This window comes from Calidris pugnax, unplaced genomic scaffold (assembly GCF_001431845.1).
Source record: "Calidris pugnax isolate Ruff unplaced genomic scaffold, ASM143184v1 scaffold225, whole genome shotgun sequence".
NCBI classification, from domain to species: domain Eukaryota; kingdom Metazoa; phylum Chordata; class Aves; order Charadriiformes; family Scolopacidae; genus Calidris; species Calidris pugnax.
Window position 1 is genome coordinate 6,792,632 of NW_015091072.1, and position 24,045 is coordinate 6,816,676.

General features: G+C 49.9%; 1 protein-coding gene across 5 annotated transcripts in view; it reads right to left on the minus strand.

Annotated features, from left to right (window-relative positions):
• The window catches only part of BOC (BOC cell adhesion associated, oncogene regulated), a 58,266-nt gene that overhangs the window by 31,341 nt on the left and 2,880 nt on the right, over positions 1 to 24,045 (minus strand). Inside the window, exon 1 of one of the 5 annotated variants that reach the window (XM_014957237.1) lies at positions 14,444 to 14,458. The exons of the other annotated variants lie outside the window; for them this stretch is intronic. The gene's annotated coding sequence lies outside the window, so the exon portion shown is untranslated. Of the gene's footprint in view, positions 1 to 14,443; positions 14,459 to 24,045 lie in introns of those variants that run through there. 5 annotated transcript variants of the gene reach the window in all.

Below are 24,045 nucleotides of genomic sequence, written 5' to 3' on the forward strand. Positions count from 1 at the left end.
TTAAAGTGATTAGGCACAAAAGACTCTCATACTGGCTACTTGTGAGCTCAGCGAGTCCATCAAGAAGCCACAACAGAGAAAGCCTGGGATAAATTCATGCTTATAGTTGGGACAAGGAAAATAATCCAGAGCAGAACCTGGCATGGCACCACCACCACGCAGACGAGTGAGTTTGCCCACAAACTACAAACTGCGCTTAGGCACTGGGTGACCCTAAAATAGAACCACAGATTTTTTCCAAGCAAGTCCTGAGCAATTCGGTGGCAATAGACACTTCTCTAAAAAAATAAACTCAACTCACAGGTAAACCAGCTCTTCTTCCTTTAACAAAACTGCTCACGCAAACCCAACCAGAAACAAACAAACAAAAAAAAACCACTCCGTGGGATCTCTGTAACTTTTTTTTTTTCCATCTTCCTTGAGACAAAGCTACTGCCCGGGGCAGCTCCTTTCCACAGCCGCCTGCAGTATCACCAGGGAGGAGACCGGGCACGCTGCCTTCGAATTAGCCACAGGATGCAAAGCCTTCCCATCACTTGTCTGACTTCTGCTCGCACCCCCAAAGACACAACGCCTGCGTTTTCTGGCACCTCTCCACCCCACGGTTCCTGCGAAATGAGTGCCCCTTTCCAGCGGGCATTGATCAGGCCGGCTTTGCCAAGCGCCGGGGACTCCTTCACACTGACATTTCTCATCAGCCAGCGAGCACGAGGCCGCTTGAGGAAGGAAATGCCACCCTCGTGCCAGCCACGAGCTCCCCGGCGACACCGCGGCGGTGGCACCGCAGGTGATGCCTGTGGCACGGTGGTCCCTGGGTGGCTGAACCCACCGGCCTGAGACAGTCCTGCTGCAGGAGGGCCAGGGATGCCAGGATGGCCTTGTCCCGCGGGATGCGCCTCCCTTTTCCCCCAGCCACCAGGAGAGGAGCCCTGTGCTAAAACAGAGTATGCACGCCGGCTCTGGCCGCCCCTCGGAGCGCCCTGAAAACAGCTCCAGCCCTTGAAAAGACAAGGCTAAAGCATAAGAAAGAAAGAAAACCCGAGTCCTTTCTTCAATATCATGCTCCCCCCCATGCCCTAGACACTTAATTTCCCTCCTTCCCCCCCGGCTTCCCCCTCCATTCTGAGTAAATTCAATTTGACAACCCTGCTAATTGGATAAACGCTGCTCCCTACGCTCCTTTAAGGCTGCCCGCTTTTCTCTCCTTGTTTTTGGAGGGCGATTGTGGCTGTTCTTTAACATGAATTCCATCTGCTTTATTTCTCCTCTGCCCATTCAAGACCCCTCCTGAATATGTATGAGGGGCTGCGCCCCCCCCACCCCCTTTCTCCTCCATCCCACCGCCCTCCCTCGTCACCCCCCCCATCCCTCTCCCTGCCCTCTCCCATTGCCCGGGACAATAACCCCCCAAATGCCCCCTTCTCCCACCCCGGCCCTTTTTGCTTTAGATAAACACAGGCAGTGTCAAGTGTGAGGAGGGGGGGGGAAGGATGGGGTTCAACTGCCAGTCAAGCCTCGGGCCCTCAATGAAGCCCGGAGGCCTACCCTAATCTGCTGCATGCTTGCCATATGGGAGCTGTGTTGCCCTGGGAAACACTAACAGGCAGAACGGAGCTTAATAGAGTCCATATTCATTGTAATGCAGTGAAATGGCTCGAGGGACTATTGCCCCTTGGGTCTGTTTTCATTCTTCTGTTCCCCCTCTTTCTTTTCTCTCTCTCTCTTTTTTTTTTTTTTAATAAATTTTTTTCCTCCCCTCCTTCTCCCCCTTCCCCCCCCTCTGTTTTTTTTTTTTCCTTCCTTCACCCCCCCCTTCTTTCTTCCTTTCAAAAAGGACCAAGTCCCTGGAGAGCTCTAATCTGGAGAGGCTGGGGGCTCCCCGAAGGGCCGGCCGGGCAGCGGGGCAGGAGCGGGAAGGGGGAAGGGAGAGGGTTGGAGGTGGTTTAGAGGGGCGAAGGAGAGGTGGAGGGCAAGAGGAAAAGGAGCAACTAATAAGCATGCAGCCGGCCAGCTGTCAAGATGCTGACAATGCTGCTTGGGGCGGAAAGAGCCCAGCGGCCAGCGCTGGCACGGAGGCTGGCGCAGGATCCTCCCGGGGAAGCGCTCGCCTCCCCTTAAGTGCCTCCATCCTCGGCTGCCGAACGCGGCACAAGGGACAAAAAAAGAAAAAAAAAAAAAGAAAAAGAAAAAAAAAGGAGAGAGAAGGGCGCAGATGGAGCGTGCTGCGCAGCCTCTTCAGAAACAAAGTGCACCTAGGAAACAGATGTTGTTGCTGCAACAAGCCCGGAGCTGCTGGCTGCTCGCTGGCTCCTTCTCCCAAGCGTGCGAGGGGGGAAAGCAGCCCCACAGCCGTCACTGGGGCTGCCCCCGTGGACAGGACAGGATGCCTCTCCAGCTGAAAGCCATAATCGAGGCTCAGTCCAGCTTTGGTCCCAACCTGGAAGAGCTACCATAGCTTTAGACCAACTTTTCCTCCACACTCCCCCATCCTCTTCATCCTTGATCCACCTGTGGGCTCTCCAACCTCCCACCCAACGTCCTAATTTAAAGAGCTGAGTACTCCCAAAGGGAGCACACATCTCCAGTGCTTACAGAGGGGTGCAGGTCAAGCATCTGGGAAGTTCAGTGTCAAACATGAAGGAATCAGTAGAATTGCTGATATCAAGGTCCAGTGAGACCACAACCAAGTGTATACCGGATTGCAGCTCAACCTACTCTTATGCTAAAGTTGGTGTCCCAAGAAAGGGTCAGGATCCCCTTGGAAAACCACATCAATATAGCCACACACTTAAGGAGACAGTTACCCACTCTGGAGTGTTTTCAGTTTCCCCATGTCTGCAACAAACTCCGTTCACAATGCAGCAAGAAAGCCTGACTTACCTGGTGCTTTGCAATGGGACAACATGGCATTTTTGCGGTGAGAAACACTGCAGAGGAAGCAGCCGGAAAAGGGTCACCCACTGACACAAGTGTGATGTGAAAACCCACCTTCAGTCTTAAAAGCAGAGGAATTTACTGCACTGTATCGCTAGCCTGTCAACTCAAGCATCCTATCTGTTGCCACATGAAGACAATACCCACTTCATCATCCACATCACAACTAGAGCCAGAGATCAGCATCGATGCAGCCAGAGCTGCAGGCACACGTCATACTAAGCACAGAGCAAAAAGTACCCCATGTCCTAGAGACTTCACACCACTGCCTAGAAAAGTTATTCAACTTTAGGCCATTTGATACAAGTGATAACAAAATCCACCTATCTCCACCTTTTCCTATTTGCACAGCAGGTCAAAGCATGCTTCTGGGGGAGGAAAGCCCAGGGGATGGCTCTCCTGGGGGCTGGCACTGTGGGACCCACAGGACGGGCGGCAAGCGCCGGGTGATGCTGCTGGCTCTGGTTTGGGCTCCACCGCCCCGAATCCCACACCAACACAAGCCAAGTGTCAGGTTGTTCCCCTCCTTGTCAGCAACTGCGGCCAAGGAGAGGGCTGGGAGGGATGGGCAGTTCCCACCAGGAGCCGTCATCGCCCAGGCACAGATGTGCCTGTGGCTAGTTTACATTAGTCAGGGCACTGCTTTTGTTTTTCCCTTCTCATCCTTTCCAAACAACAACAACAACAAAAAAACCAAACCCAAAACTTGAAGTCTGAGGTTGAGGCTCTAATTGCCTCTCGGGTTAGGGAGAGGTCAGAAAGGAGGCAGGACCGGGAGACGCAGGGAAAGTAATGCCGGGCAAAAGCTCTGCGAGACACCAAAGGGAAGTGAGGAAAAAAGGCGGCAGAAAGGAAAATGCTGAAAAATTAAATTGAGATGAGGGGGTCAAGAAAGAAGGAGAAATGGGGTAGCTGGGATGCTGGCTGATTTCCTTACCGGGGTGCTGCAGGGGCTGGGCAGGCAAGGAGCAGGCGGTGCCAGGGCTCACTCGCCACATGCGAGCCCAGGCTCAAGCCCTCGCCCTGCCTTCCTCAGAGCAGGGGCTGTTACCTGGGGCTGCCACATCACAAGCAAATCTCTCCCTCCCCAGATGCCACTCTTCCACTTTGTTTAAACGTGGGTTTCTCATGGCAGCAAGAAACCACTCCTGCTCTCACAAGCAACTCTACCCTGCTCCAAGACAAAAGTTTAATCAACAGACGCACTTCCATAGTGTATTCTGGTCCCAGGAAAACAACATTTTTCCAGGGGGAGAGCAGGATACTCTCCTCCGAAGCTGTTTTTGCTGAGCTCTGCTCTCTGTTGCTCCCCCCAGCAGCTCTTGGGGAGCACATACATGCAGCCAGCCCTCACCACCCCTGGCTGCAGGACACTACCACGCTGACCAAAGCAAGCATTTCACCATTGATGTGGCAGCAACGCTATAAATCCCGCATCCTGTGATACCTAATATCACCCTAGGGCCTCTCTGCAGCTGGCCCAGCGGTTAGCAACAGGCCCCAGGGAAGGAGGACCACAAATCACAGCAAAGGTGTGACACTGAGCTGCCCTGAAGAGACTGATCTCCGTTTTATTGTCTCTGTCTTGTGATGGGGTCAGGCTTGCAACAGGACAGACAATAAATATCACAGCGTCCATTCATGCTGGTAACCACCAGATGAAACACGCCTCTCTCTGAAAGCAGAATCCGAATAATATAAACCAACGCACAGAGGAGTGGGGTACCAGACAAACACCCCCGGACAGCACCTGCATGAAACGCTGCAGGAGAACCTGGGGAGCAGGGAGCATTTTGGTGGGTTTGACAGCTATGGCCACCTCTGAACTGGGTCTTGGAAGCTCTTGTTCGCAGAGCGGATCACAAACCAGAGAGACAGCAGCTACGGATGCTTTTTGAGAGCAGCCCACTTCTTTAGATGCTTAAATATGAAATACCTCCAAGTTCCAGATAAAAAATAATTTTAAAAAAAAATCATCTTTGTCTACAAACAACAGAAAAATCTTGTCCATGTCCAATTAGGAACAATAATAGAGTGAAACAAACATAGAAACAAACAAAAAAAACAAACTAGAAAAGCCCACAGAAACTGTCAGTGACACTTCCTTCGGGGAAGTTGCAATGGGGAAATTTTCCTGTTGGAGCAGAGTGAAGACTTTGGTAGCTTTCCTAGCTTTCAAGCCTTCTTCCAGTGTGTATTTAAAGAGCAGGGGCACTTACAACAGCTGCAGTAAAAAAAACCTGATCAAAATTAAGTTAAATACAAGCCAGCACAGCAGAAATACCTGCTGAAACAACGCATCCAGAAGATCCTAACGGAGGGCTTGATTCTGCCGTCTCCAAAATCAGCCTGATCTTTGCCATGACTTCAACGGGAGCAGGCCCAGAAACCGCATTAAGAAGCACAAGGCTAGTTTAACACAGTTGACATCAAAATCCAGAAGAGCATACAAAAGAGACAGGACAAAGTGCTCGCCAGTAACGTCAATACAAAGTTTAATCCCCAGATGGCTGGCTTTAGAGACATCCCCATCACCACCATAAAGAGAAACTGCCTTCTCGTTTGCACTCCTTTCAGCAATGCTTTCTGGTTGGGATGCAAAAGAGCACAAACCCATTTTTCTTGTCCTTTGAAGATGGTATTTAAAAGTTGGGGTTATTTTCTCTCTCTCATAAATTGGGGAATAAATCCGAGTTTTTACTCTCTATAGCTGTCACTTAAATGCTTTTCACTAACAATAATCATTTTGGTTATGGGAGCAGGTCAAAAGCCTCTAGGACTCTCTGCTGGGACAAATTTCCCCTGGAAGACATGTCACTACTCCAGAAAACACAAGAGGAAGCTCGAGGCCAGCAAAACAAAGGGACAGAAATGACTGCCCACAGAAAATGCTCTGGCTGGTGCCAAATGCCTAGGTGGGGTGCGGGGGCCTGGCGCTGAGTGCCAACACCCAGATGGGCTGAGCCGCAGCCCTCCTTCCTGCTGTGACCAGCAGCTGCTCCAAAATCCCCAAATCCCTCCAGGCCCACCTGGAGGTGAAAAATGGTGGGGGACACACTCGCAGCAGGGTCCTGAGATGGGTGACAGATTTCCCCTGCCCCAGAGATGAAGAGGAGACTGCTGCATCTCTTGGATTTTTTTAAAATATTTTTTCTGCACATCATTTGCCTCATTTATCATCCCAACGATAAATACGCCTTTCTGAAGATGATGGCCCAGTTGAGAACAGCAACCCAAACATGGGCAGGAGATGATGGAGCAAGACCTCGCATCACCCTGAAGAGATGGGCAGGGCCAGCACCTGGTTTCTCCCTCTCTGCAAGGGGATGCTCCAGGACAAAAGGATGGGAAACCTGCCGCAGGGGCACCACGCTGCTGCCCCAGAGCCTGGGGAAGGGAGGTCCACCTGCCCACACCCCAGCCAGCCATCAGGACACGCTGGTGAGAGCCGTGACCAGCACCCACACTGGTGTTTGATGCAACCATGGTGGCAATGCCCAGCAGGCAGCAGTGCCTGCGCACCCACCGAGGGGGCATGGCGCGGACCCATCGCCTACTCCCCTCTCTTTACCTGTTTCCACTTGCACTCGCGAGTGCAAGAACAGAGCTGGAGGCACCTCCCCGGGCCCTTCACACACTAAGCACCAGCAGCAGCTCCAGCTGCAAAGTTTGCTTTCCTTGACGCGCAGTTTACTTTCTCCGTCCCCCCCGTCCTCCCCCCCACCGCCCCCGCATCCCACCCCTTGCCACTTACCCCTCACTCCAAAAAGGCTCTCTCTCAAACAGGCTTAAGCTTTAAACAAATAAGGGCTTGGAAAGCAGCAGCCTGCTCCTGTTTCCCTCCCCACCACCCCTGCTCTCTCTCTTTCTCTCCCCCCCTCCGCCACCGGAGCTGGCGAGCGCCGCGCAGGCATAGAAAACAAACACGTGGAGCGGAGCCAGCTGTGAAGTCGGATTTGGCATACGCCGTTTGGGAAAGGAATAAAAGCACCGGGGAGAAGGGGAAAGGAGAGGGGGGGGAGAAGGAGCGCAGGGCAGGGAGCTGGGGGTGCTTTAGGAAACCCTGGCACACGGCCATGGGTGGCAAAGGGGGGGTGTCAGTAGGTAGGGGTGCCCAGCCGGTGCCCTGCGTGGATGCGGAGGGGAGAGATAAGCCTAAAGCAGCATTTCCCCGAGCTATTTGGCATCACGCTCCCCCACCCCTTTCCTAGTGAGCCGGGTTGTTTTTGCACGCGCTTGCCCTCCCTCCCAGGCAGAATTAGCACGTTCCGATGCCAGACGTGAAAAATAAACACGCTTTTACCTCCTGGGACTTACAATTGCCCCCCCCCCCCACCTCTTCCCGAGGGTTTCTTAGCCCCCATGTACACTATACTCCAGGGGCCTAAAGCGCAGGGAAACACTGACCCAACTTTGCTGTCACCTCAGCTGAGATTACATACATAGAGGGCACACGTTCACCCTAATCCTCCTCATTTTTTTTATTTATTATTTTTTAAAAATTTCTTCCCCCCACCTCTCAACTGTCCCTTTCTGGAAGTGTTTCAGTCAAAATATCCCTCCTCTTACACCCAAGCTCCCCAGGGGGTGTCAGCTCAGGTATAACTCTGCCCCTGCCGTTCTGATCTAGACATGGGAATGGCATTGAAGGCATTAGGAATGGATCATCTATGTCCTTACATCAGTGCCAGATCCATGCAGGTTTTCCTCCATCTCCCTCCCCTCCCAGTCGTCTCCAAGCGGAACGAAGCAGAAGCTCATGCGCTATGCCTGGTTTGGGGTCGAATCCAGCGATTTGACGTGGTTGGCTTGTGGTTTCCACCCAAAACCATAAAGCAGCCCAGGTTAGCTTGGAAGGTGCTCGGCTGTGTTTGGAGGCGGCAAGAAAAGCAGCAGTGTCCTACCTGGTCTTGGATCTCATCCCAAACAGGCCAGCAGCTGGACAGATTAACAGTCCAGGCTGACCACCCAACCACCTGCAGACATGTTTCCACCAGTCTCCTTACCACCCCTGAAACACAGCGAGATCTTTTCCCTCTCCCTGGGCCCACGGTTAACACTTGTCCCTCAGCATCGCTCCAAACCACCAGACTGACAACAAGAGGTGACATTGGGGTATCTTCCTTCCCGTGACCCACATGAGACACCTGATCCCAGCCAAGGAAGGTAACTTACCGTGGAGAAATCTTGCAATTGCCTTTTTGTTCTTGGGTGGAATTTACTGGGGAGCCAAAAAAAAAAAACCACACCAAAAAAAAAAAACCTGTGGATTGCTGCTTGAAACCAACCAACCACTCTGATCTCTCTCCTTTTGGGTGCAAATTAGGTATTATGAGACAAAGAGGGATAGAAACTCATAATCATGGAGATTATGACACCAGATTTATGCAATCACTTCTTCATCTATTGGACAAAATATACCCCTACCGCATGTCTCAGCTTCCTGGGTTGCAAAAACAGGAAAAGCAAATCCCAGCTGGTACAAGCAGTAAGATGAGTCAGACAATTTCAGATTCTCAGATGAAAGGTGCTAGACAGGTATGCAGTCTTATTATCTGTACGGCTTCCTGGTAGCCTCAGGATTTCTGGATTAGTAAAACACAGATGTCAGCATCCTGGGGATACAGCCTCAGTAACCGAACCAAGCAGGGAGGGGCACGCTCATTACAACAAGGGTGAAAAAAAAAACCAAAAACGAATTTGCACCACACACAAAATATTGTGGTTAAGGGAGACAGCAACCAAGAGATTACTGACAACAGAGAACAGGATAATTCAGTGAGGTTTGTCAGACTAAGCTTTCTGTAATCACAGACTCCAGGGAAAGTGTTTGTCAAGCAAACATTCAAACATGCAGCTGCCAAGAACTAAGTAAACAGAGAAGCAGCAGCAGTGGAGTCCATGTGGCACTGTTTGCAAATGCCCTATGATCGGCTGTCCCAGTCCAACTGAGCCCATCAGCAGGCACAAGTGAAGCCAAGGGGCTGAAATACTACAGGAAGACCCACCACCAAGTTAGATGAACAAAGAGCAATTCATACCCTCAAAATATTTTCATTCAGCACAGGATTTGCAAACCTGGGTAGGTGTGGGTATAGAAGTCTGTGTGGGTTCAATGGACACTTTCCTGCAGCACATACGTAAGCATGCAACCACCTGGACAAGTGAAATGAAGCCAAACTCTAGGCTGAAGGGAATCCTCCAAGACAACAAGTGATACTCAACAGCTATTTGTATCATAGAATGGTTTGGGTTGGAAGGGACCTTAAAGATCATTGAGTTCCAACCCCCCTGCGATGTGCAGGGACACCTTTCACTAGGCTAGGTTGCTCAAAGGCCCATCCAACCTAGTCTTGACACATTTTACATATTTTTTTCAGTCCTGTTGTTACCTAGAAGCCTGTGGTGGTATTTACCATGCTTACAGGGAACATGGTAAATATCAAGCCAAACACACCACAGATCTAAGGGCAGTTTGGCTGATCCCATCCCTGAAACCAGGGGTGCTCTGTGGTTGCACAAAGGCCATGGCCACTCTCTGTGCTTTTTATTTAAGTTGGCTAAAGCCAATGAGCAGGAGGAAAGGAGACCTCCAAGAGACAAAGGAAGTTTCTTTTAGGCACACAGTCAGCAGTGGAGCAAGGGATGGAAACATTGGTCTTCTGCTTCCCATCCAAGTGCCTATGCATCAGTCAGTGCTTCCCACCCATGGTTAGCAAGACTGCTGAAAGGCATACATGGATGACTTAAGGGATCCAAAAAAAAGGGACGAAATACATGCAAGTTCAGACATACTGTGCAGTAAGTTGTGCAATTTCCAACCAGGCCTACTGACGTCCATGGGAAAGCATTCAAGATTGCACGTCGAAAAATAAAGCTGAAACCCATCACAGGTGACCATGCACACACATCTTCTGTCTGCATACCCCTATTCTCCCACACCTCAGCACTGTGAGTGACTCCAGAGCAGTGTTACATTAATTTCCCACAGATCAGACCTCTTTTGGCTGTCTAGAAAGAAGTGTGCAAGACACAAAGCACATTTCAAGGCCTGCATCATATGCATCATTTCTTTATTAGTCACTGGCCACCAATGCACTCACAGTGGTGCTGCTATGACTACCGCTCAGCACATCTGGGGCCAGCTGCACTTTGTGCAAGTCACCAAAAATTCAACACCCTCCAGCCAAAGCTGCTGGGAAGAGGAAGTTTGTGGTCTCCAGCCCAAAGTTACCAACACCTTCTCTGGAGCTGAAGGTAGCATTCACATTCAGGAGGTTCATGGAGGAATTCAGAAAGCTGTTATCTCCCCAGCTGGATAAAAGGGACTGTGAGAGGCCCAGAGAGACTGCTGGTCTTCATGAAGAAAGGGTTTGCAGGTTTGTGGTGAACAGTGACTCTGCCTGGGTTTACACAAAGGCACTTTATGCATTTTATGCATGCAGCATTAGTCCTCTCCAGCTCTGAGAGAAGAAGGTGGTGGTCTTGGAAGAACCCTATCCAGATTGAAGAGGCTGTATCTGTATACCAACAAAGACCCCAGCACCACAGACCCAAACCCTTGGGTTTTTTTGGTCAGGAGGTACATGACCTCCTTGAGTCCTGACACAAGTGCTCCAATTATTTATGACTTGGAAAATATCTTCATTAAGAGATAAGAGTTGCTTTAACTTTCCCTTCTCTGCTTCCCTCCTTATCCTCACTCTCAGTTTGCTACCATCCAACAGCCCTGGGGCAATTAAATCAGCAGCCCAGGCACCACGCAGTATTTATGGCCCCAGGCAGTCACAAATACAGCTGTACATGCCTACGGAGGTTTTTCATCCCCATACCCTCCAAGAACACAATTTTCTCACACAGAAGACTGGCTCAAAACAGAGAGGAATCATAGAATCATAAAATCATTGAGGTTGGAAGAGACCCTTGGGATCATCGAGTCCAACCATCTACCCTACTCTACATAGTCCTCCCCTACACCATATCCCTCAGTACCGCATCTAAACGGCCCTTAAACACAGCCAGGGATGGTGACTCCACCACCTCCCTGGGCAGCCTGTTCCAATGCCCGACTACTCTTTCAGTGAAAAATTCCTTCCTAATGTTCAATCTAAACCTACCCTGTTGGAGCTTGAAGCTGTTCCCTCTCGTTCTATTGTTAATTACTGTGACCTCCCAGCAGCCCGCAGCTCAATCACGAGCTATCCACAGCCAGGGCTCCCTGCTTCCCCCATCTCAGCAGTGCAGGGCTCCCTTGGCCAGAGGACAAGGTGTTTCCCAAGCATCTTGCACATCACGAGGCAAAAGTACTGCCTGCCCCCCGATGAGAACAGCTGAAGCACAGTTCAGCAGCATCCCAAATCCCACCAGGTGCTCCTGGGCAGGGCAGGAAACAGCACAGCAGTCCCAGCCCCCTGTGAGGAAAATGCTGATTTTGTTTTTCAAACAGCAATCATGCTGGTTCTGGACCCTCACAGACAAATGCAGATTTCTCATTATGGCAACAAGAACTTCAGGCTGTCACTAGCACTTAGTCACAACAGTAGAATTTGGATAGAGACCATTCAGGTCACTTGGGCCATGTAACACAACACGGTCCGGTTATAGCACCAGGACTAGGGGGGGTTCCCTGCACAGCAGAAGTGGGATAACAAAGGGTTAAACCTGGTATAGCCTCAAAAGTCGCTCTTTGCTTTCCAAAGCAAGAACATCTTTGGCAGGGTCCCCATCTGGGAAATGACATCCCACCCCCCCTCGCTTCCCCCTCTTCTCCCCCTGAACTCAGAACAAAGCACTGCACTGCCCAACATGCTCCTCCACTGGTTTCATCTTGGTCCAAATGCTTCTTGCGTTTCAACTTCTGCCAAAAAGAAATGCATTAAAAAAAAATATAAAAAAAAAGAGGCATGTGTGGGGCAGGGGGAGAGGAAGCAGAGAGAGTGGAGGGAAGTCATTAAAATTGAATCTTGATTAGCTACCAGTGGTGGAAAAAGGAAACAGTGGGGAGAGAAGATTCTTCTCTTATGATATATCATCTTGAAGCTCAAACCAGTAGGCCCAGAGGAGACAAGCCTTCTTCACACAATCCTCCATCTAGGAACAAATCTAACTTTACCTTTCCAGTGCACCATGTGCTATCCCACCATCATCAGAAGAGACGTCTTCTTCCTCAAAACAGTTTTCCTGCCAATCACCACATACATTTTCCACCACTCTCATAGCTGTAGCCCTCCCAGTGTTCCCCCACCCCACACGGAGCCCCCGTTGGTGAAGGGCTGGAGGACACAGCACAGCTGGCCTGCCCTTGCTAGCCTTTCCAACTTCACTATCAAGCAGGAAGACTTGGCCATTGGAAAGCCACAAGGAATCCTAGAGGAAATGCATCCTGGAGGAGAGGGTTTGTGCATACTCTGTGGATAAGCTTAATGGACCAAATGAAGAGCCCAGACTGGTTCTATCTCTCAAAGAGACACCCTCCAGCCAAAAAAATAAAATATATCACATTGGCTAAAGAAGCATTTAAAAGCAAAACAAAAAAACAGTCCAATTTGGAGAGTCTGTAATAGTTGAACCCAGGGACACGCAGAGGATGTTTTTTGTTCCCTCAGTACAAAAGTCCTTGGTTTCCCCTCCTCCTCATTCCAGCATTTCCCCATCGGGGCTGTCAGAGACAGTTCAAGGCTTCCCAGCAGCACAGACAAAACTGGGTCTTGCTGCCCTTAGGGCGACCAGCTGGGGGGCTGCAGGAGATTTGGGGAGCCCTGAAGAGCTGGGCAGGCTGAACCTGCTGCCCCTGGTGGATGGCCAAAAGGTCACCCCTCCAGCATCCCTGTGACTTGCCGCAGGCTGGTGCCTCCCTCCAGGTTTTGGCTTCCCAAGGTGTGACTTTGGCTCGCAGGCCGCAGGGCTCTGCCATTTTGATTCCCCAGGGCCCGCCTGCGCTACAGCTGGCGCTCTGCAGCGTGTCAAAGAGAGGGAGAGATTAACTCCTTTTTTAAGTATCTCATTACTGTTATATTTTTAAACACAGCTGGTTGAAATTTTTTCAGCAAAGCCATAAATAAATAAATACTTTAAGGAAATCTACTGCGATTTGAAAACTTTACCTACTGGTCTAGCACTTATCAGATGGTATTCTTTCTCCAGTATGCATAAGCTCCACTTGCTTTTGCTTTCCCTCTTGAAAGGATCAAATCCACTGAACCAACGATAAAATTTCAAGGTTTCATTGCGTTTGAGATTTTAACAACCACTCTCCTGACCAGTGCAGCAGTCACCCACTTGACAACCATTCATATTCCTTGCAAACAGTCATACCACCTCCCAAGACCCAAAGATCCAGACACTGAAAACGTATATCCCAACCCTGTCTCCAAAATACTTCTTTTCCTGCTCCTCAGGAGAGAGATGAGAGAACCCAGCCAACTGGCACTCTGACCGATTTTCCTCTTTTGCAGATCATTCTGTCTCATCAGCTCCCATGCCTCCTTCCTAGTCAACTTGGTTTAGAAAGCAATCAGTTTCTACAGCTGCGGACAGCATTCAAAATAACCATCTGTCATGACATCCTACATAAAATAAATAAGAAAGACAACACCACCCACCACCTTCTATTAGCAATCTGTTAAGGAAAGCAAACAGTCACCCACTTCTGAAGAAGCCTGATACGGGAGGGAGCATTTCTCTTCTAGCTGTCCCTGCCTGCCAGCGGCAGACAAAGCCTGTTTAGCAACATCTGTACAAGACTTTACCATTATGTGAATAGCAAATAACATCTTCGGGCCAGCTGAGAAGAGGGGACCCAAGTTTGAGGCCTTGCACATGGAGCGATGTAAGTGCTTGCCCCTCAAAGGCTGCCTTCCTACAGTACTTCTCATTCTACCCAGGATGGTGCCTATTTAAGCCCCTTTCCACCTTGGAAGAGATGGCTTGGAGCTCCCAGCCTCCTCACCCAAATGCTAACCCGCTCCCTGTAGCCCAAAAAAGGAAACAAATTCCCGACCAAATCACTTCCAGTATTTTTTTTTTCCAGGCTATTGTTATGTGACTGCATTTGGAAGTAAAGGAGAAAAAACAAATACATGACTGTGGTCAGTGTCTGTCCTAGAATAGGGGAAGAAAAAAAACACAACAAACCAACCCCAAAACCCAATCCTTGTTTTATATATTTAGTCATTTTTGGAGAAAACCGTATGCAATAAAGAGACCACAAAGAACCAGTGACACCAGCCCCAGGGCCCCGGGGGGTGACAACAGGGGAAGCAGAACAGAAGTATATCTACTCTCTATCTATTAACGTATAATGTCCAGCCCAAGAAATTCTTAAAAGCCCCAGCAATGGTCTAAGCCAAGAAGTCTACTTCTTCCTCTTTCACAAAGGACTAAGATGGTTTTGTGCTGTGAATTGCTTTATCAATTTAGAAACTCTTTTTAATGCAAAAATCACCTTTGCTCGAGAGGCATTCATAGGAGTTTCACAGACAAGATAAGATCATCCTCTCCAAAGACTCACCCAGCAGCAGCCTGGGAGAACACAGCATATCTCTGACATTTGCTCGCTATTCTGCCAGGAAAAAAAAAAAAAATTAAAATTCTTTGGATCTTCCAAAGATCCTTAAATTACTGTCCAGTAAAGGAACATGAAGAGTATTCAATTCTCTTATTTACAGACACTCCTTTAAGACCTCAGTATTAGGTACTCTACAAAAACTACAATAAAGAGACATCCTCTGCCTCAAGGACATTTATCTCTAATTGCTTACAGAGACTGTCAACGCTTTCTTTGAGAAGGGAAGTCTGTGACTGTCCCACAGCACTAAATACCCCTAGAAAAAACTTTCACTCTTCAGTGCAAAGTCATCTGTAGACCAGCTCAGTCAGTACCTACCCTCCAAATTACATTAAATACCGTCACTTGCTAGAGATCACAAATGCAATATTAGAAACAGAAAGGAATAAAGACCTCCCCCCTCCTGGTAGCAACTGGGAAAACTCCGCTATATAAGAGAAATACAATCTCAGAATTACCAACAGGGAAATTATTGACGATTTCTTAATTTTGAAAATACCATAAACTCTTTTAGGGTGAAAAGCACTCCTCAGTTTTGAGGAAATGCTGCTCCATGATTTTAAATCAAGTTGTGCAGTTGGCATACTCTGCCCCAGGATGGGTAAAGCATGCAGTTCTCACATAGCCACATCCACAAGACATTGCAGGATTTAATAGTCCCCCATGCCAGAGAGAAGCTATATAAACTGTAACAATGGGTATAAGCATAAACTGTAACAATGGGACAAAAAGCAGCTTCCAGAATTCCCTCTGCAAGCCCAACAGGGAAACAATGATCATTTCTCTCTGCATTTCTCACCAGCTGAAGTTTGTCTGTTCCCCTGCTTTGCTGATAACAAACATCTGCCGGGAGCGTCCTTCCCCGTGCAAGAGGGGAAAACATTCATCACAGCCTCTGGGGCTTTGTACCCCAGCAAAGCCTCTGGAGAGCCTCGGCTATAAAAGCCAAAGACAAACCTCCGCTGGTCTTACCTATCGACTACGAGAGTGTTACACGGAAAATGAGTCTTTTCTTGCAGCCTCCAAGTAGTTAAGGAAACCTTCAGAAAAAAACATGAGGAGCCTCTGGCAGAGACGATCTCTTGAGAGTCACCCCAGATGTGCCTTTCTAAGGATCTTTATTTTAGGGTCTTCCTTCCCAACTCCTATCTACCACTATCATGGATTTCTTCAGCAGAAAGCTCTAGAAGCCCAAGGCAGCAGGCTCCCATATAAAGCTGTTGATCTGTGGCTCATTAACAGCTCGTTTTTTGGCCCGTTGCCTACGTGCCCCTTGCACATGCTGGCACCTCAGTGCAACGCCGTGTCCGCCAGCCCCACCGAGCTGCTTCTCTGGCTGCCGGTAAGGAAACCAGTTAACACAAAACCCTCCCAGTTTGCAAAACGTTATGAGATCGGAAACGTTGGCAGAGACTTGAGAACATTACCTTTGAAGCCCCGAGCCCCAATCCACCAGCCGGGGGAAAGAAGGGCCGGAGAGATGTGGCTGTCCTTCCAAGGATGTTATTTCTCCAGAATAACCTCTGGGGAGGGCAGGAGCCCTGCCTGCTACTGCAGGCAGCCACCCTGCCCGGGCAAGGGCTCCCCAAACCCGCTCCGACATGCCAGCACCCCGCTGGGAGCACCTCTCCAGCAGCGGGCTGGCGCCTGGGGAGACACCCCCAGTTGTTCCTTATCAGCCTTCCCCAAAACAAGTAAGGACAGGGACGTCCGGGATACGGCCCAACAAGCCTTTCTCAGTCCCAGCAACTGTTATTGGCATAGAGGGACCTGAGGCAGAAGAGAGGGAATTAAAGCCAGAAAATGGGGAGAAAGGAGGGTACGAGAGCCTGGCAGCAGCTCCAGCATCCTTTTGGGAGGCAGCACGCAGGGAACAGGGGCACGCAGGCAGTCCCAGCTGCAATCCTGTTCTCCCTCCCCGGAAAAACCGAGAGGTATGTGATTATTTTCCCTAAGCACCAGGAGGGATGGGTAGCACAAGCCCATTTTTTGACACCTTCTCCATCCCACACCCTGCCCAATTCGGCTGGACAGAAATGAAAGCAACAGCTATGCTGGTATCTCCTTGCAGTCTTTCACGCACAAGGAGCAACCTGGGACCAACAGAGAAGAAAAGGCTGTAGTTGTGCAGCTGTCTGGCATCTCCCACTGCTCTTCCCACTCCTAATGTGCTGACTAAGCCAGGAAGAAACTGTAAGGGCCCAAACACCTCATCTAAGATCTCATCTGTAGCTAATTTTTTTAGCTTGGAGAGGGCAGATCAAACCCACTTGCAAAATGGAGGAGTCCTGCTTCAGATAGGCTCCTCTCTCTGCAGAGCAGAGCAAGGAGTCATCTCTTCATCCAGCCACAAAGAGCCCTTGGCAACACAGTGCCATTATAAACAATATGTTTCAAAGCATTCCTCTAAGCAAAGAGCCTCTGACTGCAGTTCAGGCTGTTATTCAGGCAGCAGGAGGGCACGGCCACGAGCAGCACCCCCAGGAGAGTCTCCCCACTTCTTTCCCACAGGTGCCACAAGAGAATGCATATACATCCCCACCAGCTCACCAAAACAGCACTGTAAGTCAGACAAGAAAGGAGCGGTCAAGGAACCTGCCCAGGTTTCACGGAAGCAATCCTATCCCCCTTGCAAGATAGTTCCCAGTTACCCCATCAAGCCAAATTTTGCTCATGTCCTGCCATTAGTGTCCACAGGGCTGCTCCATCCTGGGCTCCTGGTGCCTGCAGGGGTCAGGTTGGCTTTTGGATACCCTTGTGTGTCCCCAACCACACACTCAGCATGGCCTGCAGCTCTCAGGAAGAGCAGCTCCTTCTACCCCTGCTCCTCCTCATTTCTCCTCCTGCACCTCCCCACAGCAGAAGATACCTCTCTGCTGACCATGGGGAGGAGAGCAATCTCTCCACAGCAGAAGGCATGGACTTGGCCTTAGCAGCGTCTGTTAGAGTTTATCCCTGGCTTGTGCCCTGAAAGCCAGTGCCTCCAGAGCAGGAGGAGCACAGTCCCAGAGCCCCTCGAGAAAGAAGGCACGCAACATTTACGTAATGAGATTGTTTTACTTGGGATTGTGCGCTGCAAGCAAAACACTTTTATTACACTGGCTCCCTGCTCTCCCAGTTATCTTTCAAAGCACGATGCCGCAACTGAAAACTAGCTGACAGGAGAGAACTGAAGTTATAACTGGCTCTTTTCCTTCCCCTTCAGCCACACGCTCTTGCTTTCCACCTGCCAGTCCCCCAGCACCCCAGCAGATCTCCTGCTCCTCTCCTGAAAGACAGGCAGGAGTTTCAGGTCTGTGAGACTGGCTGCCCCCTCCAAAGCAAGGCATGCCACAGGAGTAGGATGCTACCAACACCACCTGCAGTCCCAAGTGCTCCATTTGGGCAGCCACTTACTGGAGCACATGAAGCCACATCACTCTCATGTGAGCTGAGGGCTATGGAAGATGAGATTCTGCTATGGACAACTCTCCAAGACAGACAACTCTCAGTCAAGCCCCAGCGATGCTTGACTTTGACCTCCTCTTCTGAAGAGCAAGCCAAGGCAGATGATGGAGCACGGGACTGCATATCAGGGAACACGGGGTCTGTAGTAAGCTCCAGTCCTGACCTGCTGACTCACCCCAAGGCACATGTGTCTTTTGTCATGCTCTGTTTTTACCTCCTGTTCCACATTTGTCTTGCTGTTTTGAACGGGGGTGTAGGAACCATCTTCCACTTCAAGTTAGCATGGTATCTAACACAGCTGAGTCCCAGCCTTGGTTAAAACTTGTAGACACAACTGTAATACAAATAATAATTTAGGTTTTGGAATATGGTGATGGGAGAAGATTGCGTGGCAGGCCTTTCTCAGGCCTTCAGCTAGAGAGTCAATGTTAAGAAGCCTCTACTTATCTTCAGTGCTGGAGCTATGCTGGGTTATGCTCACATTTCTGTGGCTGCTGAAATTTTTGCTTGTTTGCTTGGTCACTAGTTTGGGAAGTTTTTTTAAAGGTGGTTCTTTGAAGTGGCTCAGAGGTTAGGGATGTCCAAAGTTACCCCAGGGGAGACAGATTATGGGGTAGAGTGCAGGTCAGGTACCAACCATAAACATGGCTTGCCACTTTGTTCCTGATGTTGTTCTCTTTGTGCTCCTTTTCCCTCCTCCCCAAAACTGCAGTCCAGGCAATCGTGAGAAAAATTGGACAACTGTACATTTAACAAGTATGTTCTTACCCGACTTGCTACATGATGTAAATAGTTGAGCCTTGATCCCCCAAAAGACTACAGGCTTCACAATGCAGACAGCAGGATCCCACAGCTTGTATTGCATACTTGCATACCAGGCAAGTACAGCTAGATCTTGCTAGTAGACTGGTGCCTGTCCTGTGAGATCCAGGGCTGGCTTGTCTCGCTGTAGCCATGTAAACCATACTGCTTTTCCCTAACGCTTCCCCAACGAGCTACTCCCCTTCCTGCCAAGAGGGGATTAGCAAACACACACCTGGGCTCCAGCTCCGTATGTTGGTACTGACCTCCCTTTCTCAGCATCTGCCATCGAGCTAATCGGCTCCACGGTTAGTGAGCATAGCTGACCATGATCCCAAGACCTTCTCCTTCTCTGCTGGCTGGGCAGGCATCTGTGGCAGGGCCTGGAGATGGGGTGCCAGTGTGCTACACTACTCTTGCAACATTCATGGCAGCTCAGGCACCCACAGCAGCAAGGTCATAAAAGTAAGTAGACCTTTTGCTGCTTGGACTTTTTCTCTACAGCATTATGACAGTGTTCAGGCACAAGCTGGCACGCAACCAGAAGCTCTGCTCCTCACAGACTGGGAAGCAAAGACCTTTTCCCTTCAGGCCAGCCCCAGACACCCCAAGAGCAACATCAGAGTGATAAAACAGTGATGATGGACACATCCAGAGCAGCTGGTGTGCCCCTCTGAAGAGTCCTCCACACTCCAGCCTCTTCACAGCCCTGTCTCACCCTACAAACCTCTAGCTTCAGAGGTGGCGGACAAGCTGATAACCAACAGAGGTGGAAGAGAAGTCTTCACAGGGACTCAAAATCTGGTAGATGTCAAGCCCATCTCCTACCAAGGTCCCACAGCTCTGCTGTGGTTTGGCTGGCCACACTGCAAGAAAGAGCCAGTGACGGGGTGCTCCTCATTGGATTCAGACCTCATTAAGGCTGGATAATTGGGCCATTGTGCTCTCCTTCTGTCCAGACGGCTCTGGCTTAGAAACTGCACTCAACTGCTTGCAAGACAAGATGTGCCCAATAGCCACTTTTGAAATAAAGAGTCCACTTCCATGCAGGAGTAGGTGGTCAGGGCTAATTTGGGCAGCTGCTACACTGGTAACAGTGGGATCATCCCACATACCTGCCAAACGTGACCCTGTACTTAGAAGTGAGGGGAGAGCTGTCTGGTCTCTCAATGTACAAGTCTCATTGACTCTCCACCACATCATTAAAGTCACCCCAGGTGTTTCTAAAAGATCCCACCCAGCACGTTTCTGAAAACACCTCTTGACACCGGGACTCAAACCCACCCTTTCAATCTGACAGTGCTTGGGTTTGTTAAGCAAGCAGCTTTCTTCTGGGAGAAAAAAAATGAAATTTACATTCCCATCACTGTTCAGGGGGCCCAAAGGAATCTCTCACTGACAGCAGCAAGCTCTAAAAAAGTGGGGGCAGCTAGTCCTTTTTACCACCCACGGTCGAGGAACTTGCAAGCAAGCACCACCTTCCTGCCCCAGAGGGGGACTGCCATCCAGCGGAGGGCTGGAGCAACGAGAACGCTCCCCACGTCAGCTACAGCTCAGGGATCAACTTGGGACAGAAGGCACTAGATGAAGTAAATTATTATTCAGCATCCAGAATGCTATTGGCTTCCAAATAATTGTCTATTTGTGTGCGTGCATGCACAAGAATCCTCGCTCCATGGTCTCTGCCAGCGTATTCCCAGCGCTGCGACTCTCCGGGGACAAGGCCCATACTTGTATTCAATCTCAGCTTTGGATCTCAAACACTAAGGTTTCAGATTTTGTTTTAAAAAACATTTTCTCTGGCAACTGGGCTGTTAATGGATTTGATGTTTTTGCTCTCGCCTCCTCCCCACCTTTAAAAGCTTGGCACCAGAGGGCTTCTTTGAAGATAAGGCCAAATTTGCAATTTAAGGGGAGGAACTTCATAAAGCTAGACGTGAAGGGATGGAGCCGGGGCGGGAGGCAGGGGGGGGAACCAACCCAGGAGCCACTTTGCCTGTTGAGATGTACACTGTACAGTACATAGGATTACAATGGCCTCTCTGTACCACCACTGGCTGGAGCCATAAATTCGCTGCAGCTGCAGTGCTACTACCTACGCCAGACTCCCCAAGGGTCACGCTCAGAGAGCGGCTTCCCTACAGCCACACAACCCAGCCTACCCTCCAAACCAAAAGCATCACGCAGCCCTTACAGAGCCCACATCCACCCAGCAGGCAGGGGCAGACACCCCCGGAGGGAACTGCAGGAGCCTCCCATCGGGCTGCCGATGCCGCAGGAGGCTCTCTGCTGAAACCAACCTGTGGTCCTAACCCCAGAGGTTTTTCGAGGGCCAGCAAACCTATGGTCTCTCTCCATCTCCAGCAGACCTAACCTCAGCACCACAAGGAGGCAGGGAAGTGCCACTTACAGGTTTTGCAGGTGGAGAGCTGAGGCAAAGAGCAACCTGCCCCAACTTGGGAGGAAATCTGTGGTGTAGAGGAGAACCAAACCCAGCTCTCCTCACATCCCAGGCTTGTGCCCTAAAAACACCGGCATCACTAAGCGCAGTGGTTGCTCTACCTGCAAGTACCAGGATAGCTTACAGTGACGTTATCAGAGGAAGCTGTATTTTGCATATAAATGCTATATTCTAGGCCAGCGTATCCACATTTGAGGTTTATTTCTCAAAGACTATCTCAGTAGGTTTATATCACCACAAGCTTTCTTAACCACACTAAGCTCAACACATTGATTCAGAGGGCTCTGCCTAACCCGTCCTTTTGTTAGTCAGAAGAAAAATAAAAAGCAACCTCTTTTTGGCATTTGAAACCTGACTACACAGTTCTGACAGGGATCTTTACACCCTTTTCCTCTCCACTCCTATGATTTAAGGAACAGCAGAAGGGCCCGATGCACAGTCTTTAGATGCACAAGCTTGTTCAGACTCGCTGACACTGCAACCAGTGAACACATCCTTGCATTTGGCAGGGCCCCAGGACTGTGGCTCTGCATAAGAGTACGACCTGCTGGCTAATCTCTTTGCCAGAGTGGACCCTGTAAAGCCAAAATGGCATTGCCGCCCCGGGACTCACAGTGAAAGACTTACTGCCTACCCCGGACACAGAAGTTAATGAAAAATGACTGGTTTCCAAAACACCATCTGGCTTTCACAGACGTACATAGAGACACCACAGCCCAAAAACCTCTGTGAACTCGACAACAGTGGGTTTTCACAGGGGCAACACGCTGTGGTCTGGTTTGGACTTTGCCCAGCAAGCCTCCGACCCGCTGCAGGGGCACAAGGTGCAGTTGCCATCCTCACGTCTAAGGGGAGCTCAGGGAAGGGTTTCGGCCACAGGGCAGCAGCTTCCCCAGAGCAGCCGAGCAGAAAGCAAGGGTAAAGTTTGGCTCTCACCTCTGTGCTGGCACGCTGCCCACGAGGAGGGCGAAGAAGCTCGAGCACGTCCCACACGCTCCCTGAAGCACATTTCCCTCCATCGATCCCACCAGAGCCAAAATAAATTGGCACTGCCTCTTACTCAAGAGCTCCTGCAACACACACGGGCAGCCCTGAGAGCCCCTCTCAGGCACCCCGTCTGCATTGTGCCAGGTGCTCTGCTAACAGCCCCGTCAGGCACAGCTGAGCCTCCCCATCCCGTTTGTGCTTTTGCAGGGAAGAGAGGCCATTTTAATAAAAGGAGCACGCCACATCCTCAGGGCAGGGATCCGTTGTTCCCTGTTTATGTAGAAAGCCCTGTACTGCCTCTGGCAGCTTTAGGACTGTGCAAGCATCAAGTGATTTTTGTTGTTTTTTTTTTCCCCTACAACAAATATCTTTCTGAGCTCTTCAGCCAACTTGCTTCTACTGCATCCACACTCCTTTTGTCTCAGCTTCCCACGGACACTCATACAGCTGGAACACAAGTTCCTGTGGAGAGTAGATTTTTAAAAAGTCTTATGCACAAATATGCCTACAAAGCAAATTTTGAAGGCTTCCTACCCTGCAAGCATTCCCTCCAGAAAACTGGCTTCAAACACTGTGTTCAGCCAATGAAGCACCAGAAGCAATGTCGTATGATTCGAGGCCAAGAGGAACTAAACCAAAGACCAAAAAAATAAAAAAGATGCTTGCGATACCTTTTGTTGAACAATTACCCAAGGTAGATTCAGAAAACTGGAAGATGATAGTCACCCGCGTTCCACCTAAGGACCTGCAATTCATTTATTCATTATTCTCCTTAAATTGTTCTCGTGGCCTAGGCACTGGAATATGTAACAACCTCTTAAACCGAGACTGACCACAGGAGCACCAAAATACACAGCAGCAGGTTTTTCCCTCAGGATGTTTTCAGTCTAACCAGAAACAGGAAGTCTCTGAAGATTTTGCAAGAGAGCTTTTTCCTTGCGGGATTATCCCATCCCAACCAGAGACTTCGCACTGCGAAGTTTTTAGCCCGGGAGGTAACGGTTCAAACCAAGAGATTTGCAAGCCTTGGTAGGTAACACGCCAGCAATAATACATCGAGTTAATTTCTGCACATTGAAGAAGTCTAAGGGAACTGCACCTCATACACCCCGAGGCACATCAGGCATTAAAATGACCAGTCAACCATTATTTACTGCCAAAGAAACTTTTGTTAACTCGGAGCTGCGCTGGCCTTCTGCTGCTGTACCGTCTCCTGGGCTGAGCAATTAAACTGAGACTGAGCCCAAGGTCCCTAAAAACCCACCCGTGGGCCAACTGGGGCTAAAAGAAACCCAATGCAGACCCCAGTGCACTCTCCCCTACCATTGCTCCCCCACTTCGTAAGGCACCCAATGGGCGTTTTGCGGAGGCAGCCTGTCATTGCTTGGGAAAAAGGAGTGATTTTGGAGGTGTAGAGGTGCCTCTCCAGCCCCATGGCAGCCCCAGAGAGGGTTGGGACAGCAGAGCAGGTCCTCCCTGGTCCTCTGCTCTGAGAGACGCGACGGCTGGGGGTTTTTTTTGTGCATGGTATTACACTGCAAGGTTTCTGCACTCCTGGGGACATGCAATTCAGGAAGAGGCCAGAAAGTACTGGCTGTTCGATCTGCTGGTGTTTTAGTCAAGCGTGGTCATTCAGCAACAATGATGAGAAACTACAAAAATTCCTGTCTGCCCTAAATGCATTAGTTTTCCTAACTCGGGAAGTTTCCCCTCTGCATCACTGGGGAGGATGGGGACAAAGCAGGTGGCTGACTTCATGGCCCCACCTGCAACCCTCACTCCTTGCTCAGCAGGAGGCTCCAGCGGACTCCCAAAGGGCAACTCTGCTGGCCCGAGTCAAGTGGAAGGA